General features: G+C 40.6%; 1 protein-coding gene across 3 annotated transcripts in view; it reads right to left on the bottom strand.

The window, feature by feature from the left end:
* The window catches only part of GPR63 (G protein-coupled receptor 63), a 61,259-nt gene extending 39,733 nt beyond the window's left edge, over positions 1–21,526 (bottom strand). The window contains exon 1 of one of the 3 annotated variants that reach the window (XM_008263290.5): positions 21,149–21,526. The gene's annotated coding sequence lies outside the window, so the exon portion shown is untranslated. Of the gene's footprint in view, positions 1–21,118 lie in introns of all 3 variants that reach the window. The other 2 variants (XM_017345290.4, XM_051855448.3) reach the window with 2 other exon arrangements.
* Positions 21,527–22,276: the final 750 nt, after the last annotated feature.

Raw genomic sequence — 22,276 nt, 5'->3', positions numbered from 1 at the left:
AAAACACACCCCAAATAAAAAGCTTGTATCGAGAATTAAAAGTTACACTTGTAACTCAATAATACTTGAACAACCTAACCGGAAAGAATGAAAGATAGTGACATTTCAAAAAAGATGATATATATAAATGATAAATAAGAACACAGAAAGAATATTCAATATCATTGTCATAAAGAAATGTACCATGATGAGGAATGGGCATTTGGTTTAGTGGCTGAGATGCCATTTGGAACACTTACATCCCATATCGGGGGGCCTGAGTTAGAATACCCACCCTACTTCAATTCCAGCATCCTGGTTTTATGTACCCTAGGAAGCAGCAGGTGATGGCTCAAGTAGCTGTGTGCCTGCCATCCATATGGGAGCTCTGGATTGAATTCCAGGTGCCTGGCTTCAGCCTGGCCCAGCTCTGGCCATTGCAGACAATTGGGGAGTGAATCAGAGGATGAAGATTTCTCACTGTCTGTCTATGTCTCTGTCTCTCTCTCCATCGCTTTGTCTTTCAAATATAAAGAAAGAAAGAAATGTATGCTATGTGGATCTCACCACAATACAAATAAATAAATAGATAATAAAACCACAATGAACTACTATGCCCTCTAGAATGGCCACCATAAGTAAGAGACAATAAGAAGTACCAGTGAGGATACGGAGAAATGGGAACCCTTATACTTTGCTGGTGGAAATGTAAAATGGTAGAATGACTTTGGAAAACACTGATAGTTTCTCAAACATAAATATAAGACTACCAATACAACCTAGAAATATCACTCTTAGGTGCCTAATTAAGAGAATTAAAATTTATGTCCACACAAGAATGGACATAGCAGCATTAGTCATAAGCTTAAAGCCAGAAACAACCTAAATATTCATAAACTGTGAATGGACAAAATATAGTGTACCTGTATAATGGAATACCATTCAACAATAAAAAGAATAAAGTACAGATATTTGTTAAATCATGGATGAGCTTCAAAAATATTATGGTAAGCAAAAGAAATCACAATAAGTCATGATATATTATATAATTCCATTTATAGGAAGTATACAGGAAATGCAATTATCTAGAGACAGACAGTTGGTTAGCAGTTGCCTGGGGATAGGGGAAGGAATGAGGATTAGCTATAAATACATACAGGGATCTTACTAGGGGAAAGAAAATGTTTTAAAACTGAATATAGTGGTGATTGTACCACTTGGTAAAATTACTAAATACTACTGACTTATATACTCGAAATGGCTAAATTTTATATGCTCAAAATGGCTAAATTTTAAGATATGTAAAATACATCACAATAAAGCTGTTTTTAAAAATTCATGTGCATGATTGCAAGAAACTGGAATTACTCTGAAGGTTCACATTCAAGAAAGCATATTAAGTTCTGTGATTTATATAACAAAATGCAATATAGCATTAAAACTACTTTTGAAGCACATAAAGTGACATAAAATATTATGGTAGCACACTGAGTGAATAAAACAGTTTCAAAACTGCATATTACTATGTTTTTACTATGTGTTTTTTTAATTAAAAGGATTAGAAGGAAACATTAAAATATTAACCAATATTTCTGACCAGTAAGATTATCAGTAGTACATCTTTTCTGATTTCTGTCTTTTCCAAATCTTGAAAATGAGTACCAAGTTTTCTGATACTTAGAAAAAAATCACCTTGAACATTTTCATATATTATAAAAACATGAGTACTGCAAAAAGTCCATGTGAAATGGAATTAAAAGATAATATGGGCCAGCGCTGCAGCTCACTAGGCTAATCCTCCGCCTTCCTGCGCCGGCACACTGGGTTCCAGTCCTGGTCGGGGTGCCGGATTCTGTCCCAGTTGCCCCTCTTCCAGGCCAGCTCTCTGCTGTGGCCAGGGAGTGCAGTGGAGGATGGCCTAAGTCCTTGGGCCCTGCACCCGCATGGGAGACCAGGAGAAGCACCTGACTCCTGCCATCAGATCAGCGCGGTGCGCTGGCCGCAGCGCGCCGGCTGTGGCGGCCATTGGAGAGTGAACAAACGGCAAAAGGAAGACCTTTCTCTCTGTCTCTCTCTCTCTCATTGTCCACTCTGCCTGTCAAAAAAATATAAATAAAATAAAATAAATAAAAGATAATATGTATCTTCCATGAACTTTCTGAAGATCCCTCACGTACATTCATATTTCCTATCAAAAACCATAATATATATTCTTAAAAAAGATCTCTACTCCTTACAAGACATGAGAGAAGCAAAGTAAGCATTCTTCTGCCTATTTCCTCCACTCCTGCTCTGGTTTAGATAAACTACAGTTTGAGTGTTCCCCAAGGTTTCAGATGTTGAAATGTTTATCTCTATTGTGAGATGTAGTAAGAGAGTAGAAACTTAATTTAACTATGCTGTGTAAAGTGATTAGGATTGGGCGAGGCATTAGGTTGAAACCCCCATAATTGAATGCTGGTGGCTTTAAGCAAAGAGGCACACTCATGCACACTCCCTGTCTCTTGTCATACGATACTCTGTGCTGCCTCAGGACACTACCAACAAGAAAACCCTTAGCAGAGAAAGCCCTTAGACTTGTACCTCCCAACCAAGAGCCAAAATAATTTCCTTTTATTTATAAAGTAGCCTGCCTCAGGTATTTCATTATAGTTAACAAAAACATCCAACTAATACAACTCCATATTTCCTGCAATTATTTACCAAGTAATCTAGAAAAGTGTGCCTATCCTCTTACTGATCTCTCGATCATCTTCCTGTTTCCCACAAACACTCCTTCAAAATCAACTCAATTTTATAGAACAAAAGCAAAAACAAAACGAATAAAATACTCCACTTGTTTTTGTTATTTTCATGCTATTTCACAAGAGTAGCTTTTAGTTTTGGTTATTTTAATCCAACTTTGAAGTTAATCTGAATTTCTGGGTAAAGTTCAGTTTTCCATTCTACTTTCTTAACCTGTTCCCTTAGCAACTATGTAACCCATCTGGTCCCATATTCCTATCTAAAGGAATATTGGATATTTAATTTTCTTTAATAGAAACAAAGTCAGTACACATATCCAAGCCCTTAAAAATTAGTTTATCTAAGTAAACTGGGTGTGTCTACCACCATGGGCAGGGAAGTCTTGATGAGAATATGATGCCCAATGTGGTATTTCTTTAAAAACGCGGGTACTCTCTTCTCCACTGCATCTCAATACAAATAATTTGGGCGTGTTCTCTGGAGGGAATAAAAAGTCCCTCAGGCCAAAATAACCTATCTATTGAGCACACTCTTCCTGCAGACACTCACTATGACCACCCTGGCCGTGACCAGAGTATTTGGCTGCCATTTTTGAAGTGTACCATTGGGCACGTTACTTAACCTCAGGTTCCTCATCAGAAAAACAGAGATGATTGCAGTGTGACTTAGCACATGAAGCCGGTGTAAGGTTTAAATGTGATGGCAGGGGCTGGTGCTGTGGTTCAATGGGTTGACACCCTGGCCTGAAGCTCCAGCAGCCAGCGCCAGTTCAAGACCCAGCTACTCTACTTCCCATCCAGCTCTCTGCTATGGCCCAGGAAAGCAGTAGAAGATGGCCCAAGTCCTTGGGCCCCTGCACCCATGTGGGAAACCTGGAAGAAGCTCCTGGCTTCTGGCTTCAGATCGGCACAGCTGAAGGCCAACTGAGGAGTGAACTAGTGGATGGAAGACCTCTCTCGCCCTCTCTCTCTCTCTCTCTCTCTGTCTCTCTGCCTCCACCTCTCTCTGTGTAACTCTTTCAAATAAATAAATAAATCTTAATTAATAAATAAATAAAAATGCGACAGCAAATGTGAAGTACTGACATAGTGCTCAGAAAATATGAACTAGAAGCTTTACTTAGGACAGAAATGACAGCCATGTTCTCATGACACCAACACTTCAGTGACATCCAGGATTCTACTCAAAATGACTATTTTTCTATATTTCACTCCAAAGGGAATTTAAACCTATTCCTCACCTCAAGATTCTGTGATTTTGACATGATACCTCTGCTTTCCTTCCTCTAACTTCCTTTACTTCATAAAAATTACTTTCAATAATCTCTTTCCAAAGCAAAAATGATGCAGGTGTTCTTTTTCTTTCCATAGCTTTAAATATGGGTAAAGTCTATATATTATTATCTAGACTTTACAAACCAGGTACAATAACCATGTCTGGTTTACTCCTATATCTCAAGATGCAATTAAAGTGTAGCTTACTGGTTTTCAGAACAATACTTTTTGTTGTAATTATCCCTATGAGTTCCAGCTAAGTCAAATAAATATATCTAAAGCATCAATCACGTATGAGACACTAAGCTAGCTGTTTGAGATCCATATATGACATGTTATCTATTAAAAACAAGTAGGTGGCACTTATGTAGACCCCATGATCTCTTCTTTCTTCTTACTCATGAACAATGTCACTGCCTGAAATGGTTCAGACATAATCTCTAGGCCTAACACAGACGCGTCTGGTAGACTCCGTATGCTACCACCCACCTTACCACCATCAAGGAGGCACATTTTCTCCTACAATATAATAGAATTTTCATAGAATACAGAATCAGAAAACCTTAACAACATCACCAGAAACTTCAAACAATTATTGTATATAAAACAAAGATATAAAACATATACATGTTCTGTTAAAAAAATCAAAGGATAGATTATGCATAGTGAAATAAGCCAGTCCCAAAAAAAGACAAATAGCATGTGTTTTCCCTGATTTGTGGTAACTAATATAAAGAGCACACAAAAGCAATGTATAAGAGTGAAACTGACATTTTGATATTTGATTATTCTTTACAGCCCTTGTCTATAACGCCTGAGGAATAGTGGTTTTTCTACTTACTACTTGTAGAATTATTTATTTTGTGGAGAATTAAGTTTGTGATTATAAAACAAATTGAAAGTATGTCATTGCAAAAATTAAAAAGAAAATAAGAAAGGAAGGAGGAGGAAAGGTAGGAGTGACAGAGGGAAGGAGAGTAGAGTGGTAAGTATCATTATGTGCCTAAAACTGTATATAAGAAATCTGTTCCCTTTATATAATTAAAAAAAAAAAAAAAGGCATGAAGCCAGGCAAATGGTTCAGTAGTTAAGCTGTTGCTTGGGATATTGCATCCTGTAACACAGTGCCTGGTTTGAAGTCCCAGCTCCACTCCCAATTCCAGCTTCCCTCTAACACACATCCTAGGAGACAGCAGGAGATGGCTCAAATGGTTGTTTCCCTATCACCCATATAGGAGATCTGGATTGAGTTCCAGTTCCTGCATTTGGCCTAGGCCAGTCCTGACTATTACAGGTATTTTGAGAGTGAACCAGTAGGGAGATCTTTCTCTCCCACTTGAATAAATGCAAATAAATCAAAGGATGGATCCTTGGTCCTTTGGTCTTCCAGTATGTAAATGCAATTTGTCACCATAGAAAATTTCAATAAAGAAGACAAAGGAAACTTGCAACCACTAATCCTGAGTGGGAAGCAAGAAAATAACACAACAGAATTAAAGATCATTCTGCTCTTTGTACATCACTTCAAAATAGGACTGCTGAAGACAGCAACACTGACTCATTCTCAGAAATAATGGCAGAACTGTTTTGACCTTGATTCAATAGCATGATCAAAACAATTCTGGTTAACTTGGGAAAATTCTGAAAAATGTAAAGCTCGTACTTTAAATACTTGAAACTCTAAGAATTGAGACATTAGTTTAAATATTCAAAGTGGCCACAAGACAAAGACAAAGGAAATGTGAAAAGTCATCTGAAATCACCTTCACTTTCATACCTTGCCCTGAAACCCAGTCTTCCACCAAGCTATTCAGGAATATTATATAAATCCTTGACATATGGCCTTTAAATTAAGTTATATACTTCTTTAAATTCATTCCCTTCTTTCCTGCCTTTAACAGTTCCTAAGAACCTGATCTAAGTTAGCTTCTCACTAAGCACTCACACAATAAAAAACAAAACAGATCTCCTGATTTTATGTAAGTTACAAGGTAAGTGGGGAGACTTAACCTACACACACAATAACCACTGGGTTATCCACGTGGTTATTGAGAACAATTTCTCATCATGCATCACAAAACTCACAAGGGAGACACGGTCCAGGGGGAGGTTGCAGAGTTTATTTGTTACTGAATTTCCAACTTATCGTATCATGAGTTACTACCACTCACTATGATCACTGCCATCAGCCCTCTGGTCCCATAAACCAAGAATAATGGATCAGTAAAAGCTTGGCAAGTTCACAAAGTGCTGATGCAACTGACCACTGGTAAGAACAAGGACCTACAGGGAACTCAGTGACCCAGTGTCAACTGTACACACAATAGTGAGAACAGCAATTCCTGCTTTTCATCTACACACGAAAAAAGGGAAAGAAAAGCATTAAATCCTGCTATACAAATATCACTGCATACACTTTTGTGGCATTTTCTGTTTTATTATACCTCACTCATGCACAGTTTCCATTTGATTTCTTCTAGCAGACATGGCCCATGACAGAGTGACCAACACCACAAAGCAGTGCATATAAGCATGTGCGTGTATGTGTGTGTGCACTCAATACATATTCAACAATGTTAAGAACCAGTGCACTTCATGGCCAAAATATAGTTTGTTTAATGGCTGATGAAACAAATGTAAATTCCTTTTCATATGCAAAATATTTATGATGCTAGCATTGAGCTTAAAAAAAGGAATTTAACATGGTTCTAAGAAAATTTCCATTCTTACAAGGGGTACAAACTAAATGAAAACTTTATATAGTGTGGTTTTTAACATGAGCATCCCTATCTCCCCATTAATTTAATTTTGTCTACTACCATTTTGCAGTCAAAACTCAAAAAACTGGAGGAAACAGAAAACTACACATAACCAGAAGTATCTTTCAAGCGGGAAGATCAAACCACATAGTTTAAAATAAGGTACTGGTACTAACTACTGAGAGAACAAAAGGTAAAATGACTATAAGCAAAACGAAGCTTGGGGCTCAGGAAGAGAAACTGCCAATACCAGTATTCTTTTTTTTTTTTTTTTACAGGCAGAGTAGACAGTGTGAGAGAGAGAGAGAAAGGTTTTCCTTTTGCCGTTGGTTCACCCTCCAATGGCCACCGCAGCCAGAGCACTGCGGCCAGCACACCGCGCCTATCCGAAGGCAGGAGCCAGGAGCCAGGTGCTTTTCCTGGTCTCCCATGGGGTGCAGGGCCCAAGTACTTGGGCCATCCTCCACTGCACTCCCTGGCCACAGCAGAGAGCTGGCCTGAAGAGGGGCAACCAGGACAGAATCCGGTGCCCCAACCGGGACTAGAACCCGGTGTGCCGGCACCGCAAGGCGGAGGATTAGCCTAGTGAGCCACGGCGCCGGCCCAATACCAGTATTCTATATAGAATTTCAAATTTGGCCGGTGCCATGGCTCACTAGGCTAATCCTCCACCTGCGGCACCAGCACTCTGGGTTCTAGTCCCGGTCAGGGCGCCAGTTCTGTCCCAGTTGCCCCTCTTCCAGGCCAGCTCTCTGCTATAACCTAGGAGGGCAGTGGAGGATGGCCCAAGTACTTGGGCCCTGCACCCAAATGGGAGACCAGGAGGAAGCACCTGGCTCCTGGCTTCGGATCGACACAGCGCCCAGCCGTAGTGGCCATTTGGGGGGGTGAACCAACAGAAGGAAGACCTTTCTCTCTGTCTTTCCCTCTCACTGTCTAACTCTGCCTGTCAAAAAAAAAAAAAAAAAAAAGAAAAGAAAAAAATAATTTCAAATTTATCAATGGAGGAAAATTACAAACTATAAAATTTAAATTAGAGGGGCCAGCACTGTAACATAGCAGGTAAAGCTGCCACCTGCAGTGCTGGCATCCTATATGAGTGCCAGTTCGAGCCCCAGCTGCTCCAATTCCCATCCAGCTCTCTGCTATGGCCTGGGAAAGCCGTGGAAGATGGCCCAAGTCCTTGGGTCCCTGTACCCACGTGGGAGACCAAGAAGAAGCTCCTGGCTCCTAGCTCCAGATTGGCACAGCTCCACCGTTGCGGCCAAACGTGGAGTGAACTAGCGGATGGAAAACCTCTCTCTCTCTGCCTCTGCCTCTCTTTCTCTCTGTGTGTATCTCTGACTCTCAATAAATAAATAAATCTTTTAAAAATTCAAATTAGAAAAGTAAGCATTTTACTATCATATCTTTAAACATTCACATCTGCTTTTTATTTTCAAAAGCAAACACCTATAGTAGTTAGTTACAAATTGCTTCTAACCTCAATAACAAAGATAATCTATTTTATACATGTCTACAATCTCAGAAATAAAAGTTTCTTTCTACAAATCATTTGAGATTTGGGATTACAGGACTTAATTTGTCAGAGACCCCTACAACAACCAGGCACTTCAAAGGACCATATTTGCCATTTTGATCATATTTGTTACAGGTGAACAAGAAATAAACTCCACCATGCTAAAAGGAACAGAAATGAAAACTGTAGTTATTGATCTGTGGGCTCAATAGATGAGGAAAAATAATATCCACAGAGGATTTAAAATCATAAGCTAGCCCTGATAATTATTAAAAAAAATTCTCAGCCGGCGCCGCGGCTCACTAGGCTAATCCTCCGCCTAGCAGCGCCGGCACACCAGGTTCTAGTCCCGGTAGGGGCGCCGGATTCTGTCCCGGTTGCCCCTCTTCCAGGCCAGCTCTCTGCTGTGGCCAGGGAGTGCAGTGGAGGATGGCCCAAGTACTTGGGCCCTGCACCCCATGGGAGACCAGGAAAAGCACCTGGCTCCTGGCTCCTGCCATCGGATCAGCGCGGTGCGCCGGCCACAGCGCGCGGTCCGCGGCAGCCATTGGAGGGTGAACCAACGGCAAAAGGAAGACCTTTCTCTCTGTCTCTCTCTCTCACAGTCCACTCTGCCTGTCAAAAAAAAAAAAAAAAAAAAATTCTCAAGCAGAAATGTTAGATGTGTACAGGTCAGTACAACAGCCCAGCTAGTTACAGAAGCAAACACATTTCCCCAGTTGAGGAACTCACCTTCAACCCAGACTTTAAAGAATTACAAGAATCCAAGGAAAGGGATAAAAAAATCACAAAATTTCAAAACATTAAATGTAAAAGAGAGGGGAATGAAAGACAGAAGCAAATCTAAATTAAGACTTTGTTTATGAGAATTACTAAACAAAAAATACAAAATAAAAAAATTATAAACATTAGAAATTATGAGCAGGAGACAAGTGAGTTTGAAAAAGTAGCAAATAAAGTTCAGAAATGAAAAATATAATAACTGATATAACAAATTAAATCAGCACAGGGGTTTATTAGATATATCTAAAGTGAATGAATAAACAATGAGTTAAAATAGAAGAAATTCTCCTGAATGCAATAGAGAAAACAATGAAAGGTAAGGGGGAAAAGAGATCAGGACAAACAAGGTTACAGAATAGCTAACACAAATGCAACTGGAGCTCCAGTATAAGATAATAAAGTAATAAAAATATTTATAAGTAGAAGTTTACAGAGCTCCTGAAAAATGCTAGTTCTCAAATGTAGCCCATTTAATACCAAAGGGAATTTTTCTTTAAAATTCATATCCAGATGAAATATGAGATTGAAAACTCAAAACAGAGAGAAAGATAGAAACTGGCTTTATCTTTAAGGAGAGAGGGAATACTTTCAAAATATCTTAGGGAAACAGGGAGGAAGAATTCTTAGAATTCTTCAACAGAATTGTATCTACAAGGCACATTGAATCTGTTAAAAACTAATCAAAATTGTTCAAAAATTTAAATATGAAAATAACATGGACAAAAAATTTCAGGTAGCAAACATTGCCTTGTACTCATCTATAACCTGCGTCTTCTAGAAACCAATGCATTAGAGCATGAAATAAATAAGTTTCAAAGATAGAAAAAAAAAAAAAAAAAGGAGGAACCAGAGTTTGGAAAAGGCAGATTGCCCAAGAAAGGAAAAGGAATGGGCTTGGCTGCTTATTTGTCAGTGGAGACAGCAAAATTCGGAAGATAACTGAAAGGCATTTTTTGATGTGTTGAAAGAAATGAACTGACAAATAGAATTTAATACCAGGGAATCACTCTCTCAAGAAAGAAGGTGAATGAAAAAGATTGTCACAAATAAGCAAAAATCAAATCTTTCCTTCTCTCTCTCTCTCTCTCTCTCTCTCACACACACACACACACACACACACACACACATACACACACACACACAACCAATAAAAGGAAAAAAATATACACCAGGTAAAAGAAAAGTTATCCCCAACAGAAGATCTGATACATAAGAAGGAATGGTGAAACAGGATACTGATAAATAAGTGGTTAAATACCACGGATACTATATACAACAATAAAATGTCTAACTTGGAAAAAAGCAGTGTAGAACAGTGACACATAAGTTGTAACTGGTATCATAACAGTTAAAACATTCTTAGAAATTTGTATGCATGTATTTATTTTTCTTTGAAAGGTAGAGCAACAGAGAGAGAGCCACAGAGAGGGACAGAGAGATTTTCTATCCACAGATTCATTCCCTAAATGCTGCAACAGCCAGAGTTGAGTCAGGCTGAAGACTGGAGCTAGGAACTCTATCTGGGTCTCCCATGTGGATAACAGGAACCCAAACACTTGAGGCATAACCTGCTGCCTTCCAGGGTGCACATTAGCAAGAAGCTGGATTAACAGTGCAGGCAGGACTCCATCCCAGGCACTCTGATACAGAATGCAGGCATTCCAGGAAGCAGCTTAACCTACTGCACTACAACCAGCACTGCTGGAATGTGTCTGGTTTTTTTTTTTTTTTTTTAAATGAGTATGTATTAGTCAGATAAGGCTTTCATTAAAAAAAAAAAAAAAATCACAGGCTAGGTGACCTAAACCACAGAAACTTATTTCTCACAGTCTGGAGGCTGGAAGCACAGCATGAATGTTCCATCAGGATGGGTTAGGCCTCTTTCTGGCCTGCAGACACATGTGTCTTCCTATATGTATGTTGCCATATGACCTTTCCTCTGCACATGCAGAGAGAGATATCTCTTCCAGAGATCTCACTAGATCAGGGCCCCATGCATATGATCTCATTTAGCTTTAATCACCTACTTATAGGTCCTACCTCCAAACATAATTGCACTCAGGCTTAGAGCTTCTTTAGAGGGACACGATTCAATTTCATAACAGAGGGCAAAGATACCAATTAACTTTAAATTAGAGGGAGTGAAGTATACATACTACAATTGACTGGGTAATCACTAGAAAGCATAAACATAGAGCTTACCAGTCCCCAAATCTCTCAAAATGAGTAAAAAGGGGGAAGAAGAATCAATCTACTCAAAAGAAGGCAAGAAAGGAGAGAAGAAAAGACACAGAAAAAGCAGGACAGAAAACACATAATAATAAATAAATCCAAATATTTCAATCTCCCTTTTAAATATAGAGATTAAACTCTCCAGTTAAAAGCGAAGACCCAGCTATATGCTGTTTACCAGAAACACATCTAAAAATGAAAGATCCATAAAAACATACAGATATAACTTGAAAACCACAGTAGAGAAAGGTATAGCAAGTCAATCGTAATCCACAGAGAACCCTATATTGTTCTATTAATTTCAAGAAAAAGAGTTTAAGTAAAGCGTTACTAGAAACAGATCATTACATATGAACGCTTTAATTTATCACAAAGATATTAAAAAATCTAAACTTGGGTAAATCTAATAATAAATTGCAAAACATGTAAAACAAATTTGAATTGTGCAGTTGAAAATGATAAATCCATCATCTCTCAGTGATGGAATGGTCAGACAGACAAAAACATCAATATGGGTAAAGAAGATTTAAATAGCACAATTAAAATGTTCATCTTGGATGCAGGCACTGTGGCACAACAGGTTGAGCCATTGCCTATGTTCTGGCAACCAATATGGGTGCAGGTTCGTGTCCTGGCTGTTCCACTTCCAATCCAGCTCCCTGCTAATGTACCTGGGAAAGCAGAGAAAGATGGCCCAAGTGCTTGGGTCCCTGCCACTCACATGGGAGACCACATGGAGCTCCAGGCTTGTGGCTTTGGCCTAGCCCTGACCCGGACTTTGCATCTATTTGGGGAGTGAGCCAGTGAATAGAAAATCTGTGTGTGTGTGTCTACGTGTGTCTCTGTCATTCTGTCTTTCAAGTAAATAAATAAATCATTAAAAATTTTTTTCATCTTATGGGTGTACATTTTATGGACACCTCACTCAGAAACACTAGAGAATACACACTGTTTTCAAGCTACATATAGAATACTTATTAAAAGAGAACATTTTCCATGGCCCCTATAGCTAACCTCAAGAAGCATCAAAGAACTGGTATGCTACATATCACACGCTCTGACCACATCACAAGTTGGTTAGAAATCAGCAAGAATAACTAAAGTGATAATTTAAGGCAAATTTATAGTCCTTGAATGAAGCAAGAGTCACAATTAAGGGACTAGGTGCCTAACTGAAGAAATTAGAAGAAAGGTAGAATAAACATGAAGAAATGGAAGAAAGAAATAAGAGTAAATATGAATGAGTTAGAAACAAACTAATAAAGGCAAAAGTTGGTTCTTTGAAAAGACTGAGAAAAAAAATACTTCAGGACTGAAGAAGGAAAGGGAAAGAAAGAATACAAATTAACAGCATCAGGAGAGAAATATAATACAGTAATGATTAAACATTAAAAATACAACATGGAAAACTTTATGCTTATTCTTTTAAGAAACTACTTAAAATAACAAATACACCTTAACAATAAAACGGGTAAATTATGAAATGGATAAATTGGAGTGTTCATACAATAAAACACTAAGCAACAAAAACAAATGACAGATACAAACTACATTGATGAATCTCAGTAACATGATAATGAGCACATAAAGCAAACATAAAAGTATATAAATAGTATAATTTATGTAAATACTAAAAGCAATCAAAACTAAAAACACATATTGCTTTAAGGATACAGCAAGAGTTGTCTCTAGTTGAGGAATGAACAGAGATACTAGCTATGAGAGTACTGTATTTTTAACCTTAGTTGTAGGTCCACGAGTAGTCAATTTTTTAACTTACAAGTATGTTTTATTTGCAATGTACTTTACAACTAATGTTTTAATATTTATTTTATTTATAGGAAAGGCAGGGTTACAGAGAGAGAGAGAGAGGGAGATAAGAGAGATCTTCCATCTGATGATTCACTCCCCAAGTGGCCACAACAGCCAGGGCTGGGCGAGACTGAAACCAGGAGCCAGGAGATTCTACCAGGTCTCCCACATGGTGCAGGGGCCCAAGCACTGAGGCCATCCTCTGCTGCTTTCTCAGGTGCATTGGCAGGGAGCTGGATTGGAAGTGGAGCAGCCAGGACTTGAACTGGCACCCAAGTGGGATGCTGGTGTTGCAGGCTGCAGCTTCACCCGCTACACCACAACACTGGTCCTATATAACACCCCCTACACCACAACACTGGCCCCATACAACTAATATTTTTAAATGAAAAATTGTGCAGCAGAATGAGTTTCAAAAGAATATTCTGAACTTTGCTATAACACCTACAAGACCTAATGAAGAAGTTTACCTATTCAATCCACTCATAATTGTGATAAACCATGCCAAAATACAAAGATACGATTCCTGTTTCTTTCTATACTAAAGAAAAGTGGGGTCTGATACTTAACTAAACAGAAGACTTATCTGAAGCACTAAAACAGGGGTTAAGTCCCAGCTACTAAAGGAGCCAAGAACATTCATCTCACTTAAGGAAGGAGAAAGACTGATACACAAGTGAAGAAGATAATGTTGGAAAGAACAACTGGCCCACAAATTATATTTGGATGTGTATGTTTCTCTTACCTCTTATAGCCAGCACCAAATTCTAAAAATGAAAAATGGGTCAGCGCTGTGGCTCAATAGGCTAATCCTCCACCTGTGGTGCCAGCACCCCAGGTTCTAGTCCCAGTTGGGGTGCCAGATTCTGTCCTGGTTGCTCCTCTTCCAGTCCAGCTCTCTGCTGTGGCCCAGGAGTGCAGTGGAGGATGGCCCAGGTCCTTGGGCCCTGCACCTGCATGGGAGACCAGGAGGAAGCACATGGCTCCTGGCTTCAGATCCATGCAGCACGCAAACCACAACGTGCTGGCCATAACGGCCACTTGGGGGGTGAACCAACGGAAAAAGGAAGACCTTTCTCTCTGTCTCTCACTGTCTAACTCTGCTTGTCAAAAAAAAAAAAAAAAAGAAAAATGTACATGAAAAATACAAATATGACTACACTTAGTAGAGTCTTGTTGATAGCTAATAGTAAATAGAGGGTAATCTCTACATTTAGCTTTTGTTTTTTTGTTGTTGTTGTTGTTGTTGTTGTTTTTTAAGATTTATTTACTTATTTGAAAGGCAGAGTTACAGAGAGGAAGAGGCAAGGAAAGAGACAGGTCTTCCAACCACTGGTTCACTACCCAGATAGCCAACCACAATGGCTGGAATGGAGCTGATCTGAAGCCGGGAGCCAGAAACTTCGGAGTGCAGGAGCCCAAGGACTTGGGCCATCTTCTACTGCTTTCCCAGGCCATAGCAGAGAACAGCCAGGACACAAACCAGCGCCCAGATGGGATGCTGGCTCTGCAGGCAGCAGCTTTACCTGCTATACCACAGCACCAGCCCCTCTACATTTAGCTTTAAGTTTCTACATACAAGTATTTCTGCTTCCTGGTTTTTCTCATTTCATAATTCTAGTTTTATTCCTAAAAGTGACTATATGTGATAGCCAGAGTTATACTTACATGGTTTCAAGAGTAGTTTCTGCCTAAGATGAAGTTTTGTATTGTTGACAGAAAGGAGATGAAATATGTGTAAAATATAGAGATAAACACATGTTCATGCACACATATGTAAGATTAAAGCTAATTTCTGTACATTTAAACCTTCCAAATATAGTTTAAAAATTAAAGCACCCAGGAGTATGACAGCAAAAGGTATAAAACAGGATATTTTAAAATTTTATAGATGATTACACAGGAAACAATATTCATTCACCCTATCTTATAGCCATTTCGTATGCATCAATACATGTGGACAGGAGGTGAGACGGCAACTGAAATTGAAAAAGGAAGAACATTCTTAGGGTACACCATCAACTGCTGTATCTATTTAGTTGGAAATAGAATTTACAGCGATAATTGCGCACTAATGGCTGGTTTGCAGATGAAACTCAATCTTTATAAACATCTAGGATTATTTCGTTAAGAAAAAGCACTAGTCAGTCAGCCTGGATTCAGATCCTTTGACTTGAGTCCTTTATATTACATTGACTGAAATAAAAAAGATCTGAAGAGGATAAACAAGGAAGACTATGATTAGGTTTATAGATTTTATATTGGAAATAATAAAATGCCTTGAGGTCAATAAAAAAAAAAATCAGTGTCTTTTATCCCTCCCAAAAAATTCTATATCTAAGTCTTTTCCCAAAGGTGAAAAACCATAGATGTGTACAAAAATTGTGCCATACAGTAGTCATTGCTGTATGGCAGAAAAAAAATAATAATTGAAACAACCTGTCTAACTTTAGGGCATATCCTAAATAAATTATGGTATATACATAGAAAAATTCTATTTAGTATTCAAAACGTTACAGATCATTCCATGACATGGAAAGTGGTTCATTTTTATGTGAAAATCACAAAGCAATACATGTGGTTACTATAAAAGGTTCATGTAAAAATGGAATTAAAAGATAAAGTTTATTTTGGTATAAAAATAAAATATTTTTTATTTATTTTTTATTTAGTAAATAAAAATTTTCAAAGTACAGTTAATGGATTACAATGGCTTCCCCCCCCCAATAATTTCCCTCCCACTCACACCCCTCCCATCTCCCGCTCCCTCTCCCATTCCATTCACATCAAGATTCAGTTTCAATTCTCTTTATATACAGAAGATCAATTTAGCATACAGTAAGTAAAGATTTCATCAGTTTGCACCCACACAGAAACACAAAGTGTAAAATATTGTTTCAGTACTAGTTATAGCATTACTTCACATTGGACAACACACTGAGGACAGATCCCACATGAGAAGTAAGTACACAGTGACTCCTGTTGTTGACTTAACAAATTGACACTCTTGTGTATGGCGTCAGTAATCTCCCTAGGCTCTAGTCATGAGTTGCCAAGGCTATGGAAGCCTTCTGAGTTCACTGACTTTGATCTTATTCCGACAGGGTCATAGTCAAAGTGGAAGTTCTCTCCTCCCTTCAGAGAAACGTACCTCCTTCTTTGATGGCCCTATTCTTTCCACTGGGATCTCACTTGCGGAGAAACCATTTAGGTCTTTTTTTTTTTTTTTTTTTCCAGGGTGTCTTGGCTTTCCATGCCTAAAATACTCTCATGGGCTCTTCAGCCAGATCCAAATGCCTTAAGGGCTGATTCTGAGGCCAGAGTGCTATTTAGGACATCTGCCATTCTATGAGTCTACTGTGTATCCCGCTTCCCATGATGGATCGTTCTCTCCCTTTTTGATTCTATCAGCTAATATTTGCAGACACTAGACTTGTTTGTGTGATCCCTTTGACTCTTAGACCTATCAGTGTGATCAATTGTGAACAGAAATTGATCACTGGGACTAGTGAGATGGCATTGGTACATGCCACCTTGATGGGATTGTATTGGGATCCCCTGACATGATTCTAACTCCACCATTTGGGGCAAGTTCGATTGAGCATGTCCCAAACTGTACATCTCCTCCCTCTCTTATTCCCACTCTTATATTTACTTGAGAGGTAGAAAACACACAGACTTATTTTTCATGAATGTTTTTATGACTGCTATAGTATTTGGCTGGGGATATTTTCAATCTAATTGGGCCTGGAAGGATGTAATTTCTTTAATACTATCACTCAAAAGAAAAACAGATAATAATAGTGCTATTAATTAAGTAACCATCAAATTACCACATTAATTGCAAATGTTTAGTATACTCTTTTGCCCAAGACCTGAGAGTCATGTTAAAGTCAAACCTTTCTAACTATTACATTTATAAAAGACATGCATTAGCTTTCTAGCACATTAAGCTAGAGTTTCACACTTAAGTTTCCTGAATTTTCCATCACACAAACAGAAATAGCACAAATTACTTTCACCAATCGTGTCCACATTTACTGGCATAAAGGCTAAAAGGTGTTTTACCCTGTGTATCAAGCTAAAAAACTGAAACAGCTTGCTGTCAGTTTCAGCAACCATTTTTATAAGCATGGCACACTGCCTCAAGCCAACTAAACACTAAAGCATGTCGGGCTGCCCACACTGCAAATTATTTGGAATGTTCTCCATGTTTTGTGGTTGTAAAAGTACCAATTTGATGGATCATCCAGTTCAAATTAAGGGCACATCTGATCTTCAACAGAAAATTCCCACGAAACTGAAACGACAATTGACCAAGATCCCAACAACGCTGAAAATCTGTGATCTCAGGTGCATAGTAAAATGTCTCAAATGTTCTTTTTTGAAAACTAAAGGAACATAATGCAAACTCCATGAAACCTGTTAATATGATTGCAAGTAAACACCAAGAACTCACCCTAAATACACACATCATATTTGCAAAAATGGGGGTAGAATTGCTACATGCAACAAAGGACATCTATACCAAAGATGACACATATAAATCACATATAAATATAAGTAAATTAGAGCAACCATCAGTCTAAAATATTTCATTTCTAATTTTCATACATATGCTGAAATGTAATTCTTCAGTTATGAAATTTAAGACACATTCCAAAGTTGAATAAGATGGTTTACCTTGTAATAACTGGAGCATTGTATTATAGGTATTATTTTTCCCAAGCATTAATGAGTCCCTCTCTTAAATGCTTAACAAAACTTCCCCAAAGTTTGCCTCCCATGCCTCTGAGATCTACTCTTAAGTCCCAGACCTGTGGACCTAAAGGTCATTTTTTTTAAATATTTATTTTATTTATTTGAAAGACCATTAGAAAAAAAGAGAGGTACCTTCCCTCTGTTGGCACACTCCCCAAATGCCCTCATCGGTCAAGGCTGGGTCTGGCTAAAGCCAGAATCCAGGAACTCCACCTGAGTCTCCTACATGGGTAGCAAACACCCAAGCACTTGAGCCATCTTCTGTTGCTTTCCCAGGTGAAGCAAGCTGGGATCAGAAGTGGAGCAGCCCAGACTTGAACTGGCGCTCATATAGGATGCTGGCATTGCAGGTGGCAGCCTAACCTGATGTGCCACAACATTAGCCCTCAAGTCATTTTTGATGTGTTATACTGCAGCTTGGGAGGCTTGCACCCTATATCTGAGTGCCAGTTTATCCCAGCTACTCTGATTCAGCTTCCTGCTAATGCATACTATGAGAGGCAGCAGATAATGGCTCAAGAACTTGGGTCCCTGCCACCCCCGTGGGAGACAAAGATGAAGCTCCAGGTGCTCACTTGCTCTCTCTAGCTCTCTCTTACTCTCTGCCTTTCAAGTGTGAAAATAAATTTTAAAAAATAAATAAATAAAACGCTACACTGACAAGATAACTTTTACCTAGAGGTTCACTTACTGAAGATAAACTATTGAAGTTTAAGGAATACCTGGTTCAATCCTCCACTGGTGCTGTAATTCAACCCATTTTAATAGATAAACATATGGATAGGATCATTGGCAAACAGCTCCCAGTTCTAAGCCTCATAAGAGTTCAAGAATATATGGCAAACAGTATTTTTTAACTTAAGAGAATCAACTAAAATGTGGAAAAGATGACATGTTCTAAGAATTATTTTGTTTCTGATCTTTTAGACCTGCTGTTCTTAGAGCACCTGTATTATCAATATCTGTAATGGCTTTCCTCAAATGGATGGATGGATAGACAATAAATAGGCAGACGACAGGCAAACAGATAGGTACAGATCTATACATATATAAATCCATGTGTGTCAACACATAACTTCAAAAAGAATCATTCACAGGGCCGGTACCGTGGTGTAGCAGGTAAAGCCGCCATTACAGTGCCAGAATCCTATATGGGTGCCGGTTCCAGTCCCAGCTGCTCCACTTCTCATCCAGCTCTCTGTTATGGCTTGGGAAAGCAGCACAGGACGGCCCAAGTCCTTGGGTCCCTGCACACACGTGGGAGACCTGGAAGAAGTTCCTGGCTCCTGGCTTTGGATCTGCCCAGTTGCAGCCATTTGGGGAGTAAACCAACAGATAGAAGACCACCCCCCCCCTTTCTCTTTTGCCTCTCTGCAACTCTGCCTTTCAAATAAATAAATAAATCTAAAAAAAAAAAAAAACTCATGGAAAATTAAACTGATACATTTATTTTTTTAAAAAAATGAATCATTCACAAAACAATCATCCCAAATCAAAGATCTCAAGGTATTCAACATTAACCAATTCAATTCCAGGAACTAAGTCACATTCCCCTGAGATCTCCCAATCCTTGCTTTCTTGAATTGAGTTAGGCAAACTTATGGTAAAACAGCAATTGTCTAGGAGTCTTAAGTATGTGATTTTTCTAAGATTTTTTTCTCCAAAAATGTTCAGTTTGCTGCATTTTCAGAAAATGTCCAAGATGTTTTCTTTTTAAAAGTTTCCTTTCTTGTACATATGAAAGCAAAGTAGCAAAGATGTACTCAAAGGTGAAAATCAGTATCCCAAATAAAACTTTACCATAGTAATGGTTACTCTGGAATGATTTTCTTTCCAAACTTCCCCACTGCAGATAAGATGTTTGCTACACTGTCTTCTATATTGGTAACTGCATTTTTCACACACAAAATTCCATGTAAAGAATATACCTAACACTATACTTCAGATACTTAATAACATTCTTTTCTTTAAATAAGCTTCCACTTCTATTTTTGCTGTTCAAACTGACCTGGATAATATAATCAATACTATCGTTGAAATTTTGATTATGCAACACTTCACAAAACACTGGGACTTTTCATCAGCACCTTTGATTCCTAGCTGACATCCGATGTCCACTACGTGAGAAGGCAGAACCGGGAATGGACAAGAGTGGCAGAGACTTGCGAAGTGAGAAGATAGGGCTTCCCTTGCCCGGGAGTACACGAAAAAAATTCATTTGTGTAATCAATGAAGTTATATATTAGGTTCTATCAAGTAACTGTACGTATCACAAACCTCATCCATGGATAAAACTGGAGCAATGTCAGATTATGCAAGAAACATCAGGGTTTCATTTATGAGTCTTAGAAATACTACTCCTGAAATTGGCTGGGCCCTTCTTAATCTAAGACATAATGAAAAACAAATTCACCATAAACAAAGAGAAAGTCCTATTTTTAAAAACCGTGGTTAAAACGCGTCCTACCTCGCTGAAAACAAACTGCATCCTACTTGGGGGAATACCTGGATTTCTTAAGTGTTGAAACTGAGGCTAAAGATTTCATCAAAGACTAAACGATCACTTTTAAACGTGAGCCAGTGCTGGGGGGCAGATCTTTATAAAGCTAGGCTGTTGGGGGCGGGGATGTTTAAGCACCCGGAGCCTCTAGGATATATACGTTACAGCTGCTGCTTCTTTTAAGGAAAAGACGGTTTCCAAAAATGGGAGGAGGAAGGAGAAGTAAAATCTCGGCAAAGCTGAGAAGCTCCCAAAGCTAAAAGGCGCCGCGCCGTGAGCGGAGACCCACTCGGAACAGCTGGGGCTCAAATCCAGCCTTCATGCCCCCGGCGCAAGCCGGACCCTCAGGAACCACGAGACCCCCGAGGGAAAGTTCAGGAGGCTCCGGCTCTGTCCTCTGCCCCCCAGCACCGAGTGTGCCCCCCGGGCGCCGCGGGCGGGGAGACCCGGCACGGGCGCCCACGGCGCGACGCTTTCCTAGAAGGCCCAGCTGCTTTCGCGCCGGGGCCGGGGCCGGGGCCGGGGCGGCGATAGGCGAGGCGGCACCGGAGACAACGAGTCCCTGCCGGGCCACTTCGTGCGGCGCCGGCTGCTGAAATCACTCCATTCCAGCTGCAGAAACCTTTCCGAAACCCCGAGCTTTTCCCACACAACTTCAGCCTCACCCGCCTCATCTCCCTCCCGCACTCCGCCCAACCGCACACCCTTGCTTCCCCACGCGGCGGATCCGGGCGTCCCCACCCGGGCCGCCTACCTGTCCCGGGGGCCCGCACGCCGGGCTCACCTCATACAAAGCGCAGCGCGCGGGCGCCGACGGAAGAGAGCAGGGAGCATGGCCCCATCCAGTCCCTCCCGGAACTTTCCTGACATTGCACTTCTCTCCTCCACGGCCCAGAATGAGGCTTCCAGGCAGCGGAGGAGAAACTGGAGGAGGAGGCGGCGGCGGCGGCGGCGGCGGCGGCGAGGGCAGGAGCTGGAGCAGAAAGTGAGGAGCATCGCGGCCGAGCGCCGCCGCCTCGCGAGCTGCCGAGGGGTTCCCGCCCCCGGGGAACCGACGCTCCCTCTTAAAGGCGCCGGCCCCGTTTTAGGCGCGGAGGTAAGGAAGGGGAGGTAAGAGGAGAGGAGCAGAGAGCAAGTAGAGACGGATACATCCTGGGAGGCCACCGCCCGCTCTGTTCCGGGGCTGCCCGCCTCCTCTCTCCACCCACGGTGGGGTCGCCCAAGAAAAGGCCCCGACCATAGCAGAGCGAGTGCTCCGGCCCGACGCCGGCGCCGCCCTTGCGGTTGGGCCCCACGGAGGTTCCCAGGACTTCGCCGCTGGCCCCACTCCGACCCCCATCGCCCTGCCCTCTCGCCGCGTCCCCAAAGTCTGCAGGCTCCGCTGGTGGCTGCCTTTTGCTCCCCGGCCATTCTGTGTTCCCCCTAACGCAGTGGTGAGGGGCTCTCCCCGGAGCGCAGGGGTTTCAAATAACCGAAGTGCAACTGGGGCCTCTGGACCGACCCCTGAAAGTGTCCCTAGGGCGTGGCATGGAAGCCTTGAACCAGATGTCCTGCATTACCCGGTGCTGTGTTCTCTTCCAATGGCCAGGTGCCAGCTGGCCTCCAGCTGGGTTTCCAGGACCATTTGTCAGCAAGGATTGTCTGTAAAGATCACCTGAGCGTACTCAGAAGGCCTTCCAGAGAAGTAACCTCTTCATATCTAAATGATACTGGGAAATGAATGCAGCTGTCAGTGACAGTGATGTTGTTTCTCCAGCTTTCCTTACCATTTGTGCTCATTCCTGGGACCACAGCCTGGGAATGCCCAGGAGACTCACAGCATCAGCAACTCTCACCAGCTTAGGAACAGATCACAGTAACAGTGGGCAGAGGGTCAGCCACTGTCCACTGGTTTTTTTATTATTTTTTTAAT

This window comes from Oryctolagus cuniculus, chromosome 5 (assembly GCF_051225735.1).
Source record: "Oryctolagus cuniculus isolate XC-2025 breed Fujian yellow rabbit chromosome 5, ASM5122573v1, whole genome shotgun sequence".
In the NCBI taxonomy this organism is placed as follows: domain Eukaryota; kingdom Metazoa; phylum Chordata; class Mammalia; order Lagomorpha; family Leporidae; genus Oryctolagus; species Oryctolagus cuniculus.
This window is presented reverse-complemented; position numbering and strand designations above follow the sequence as displayed.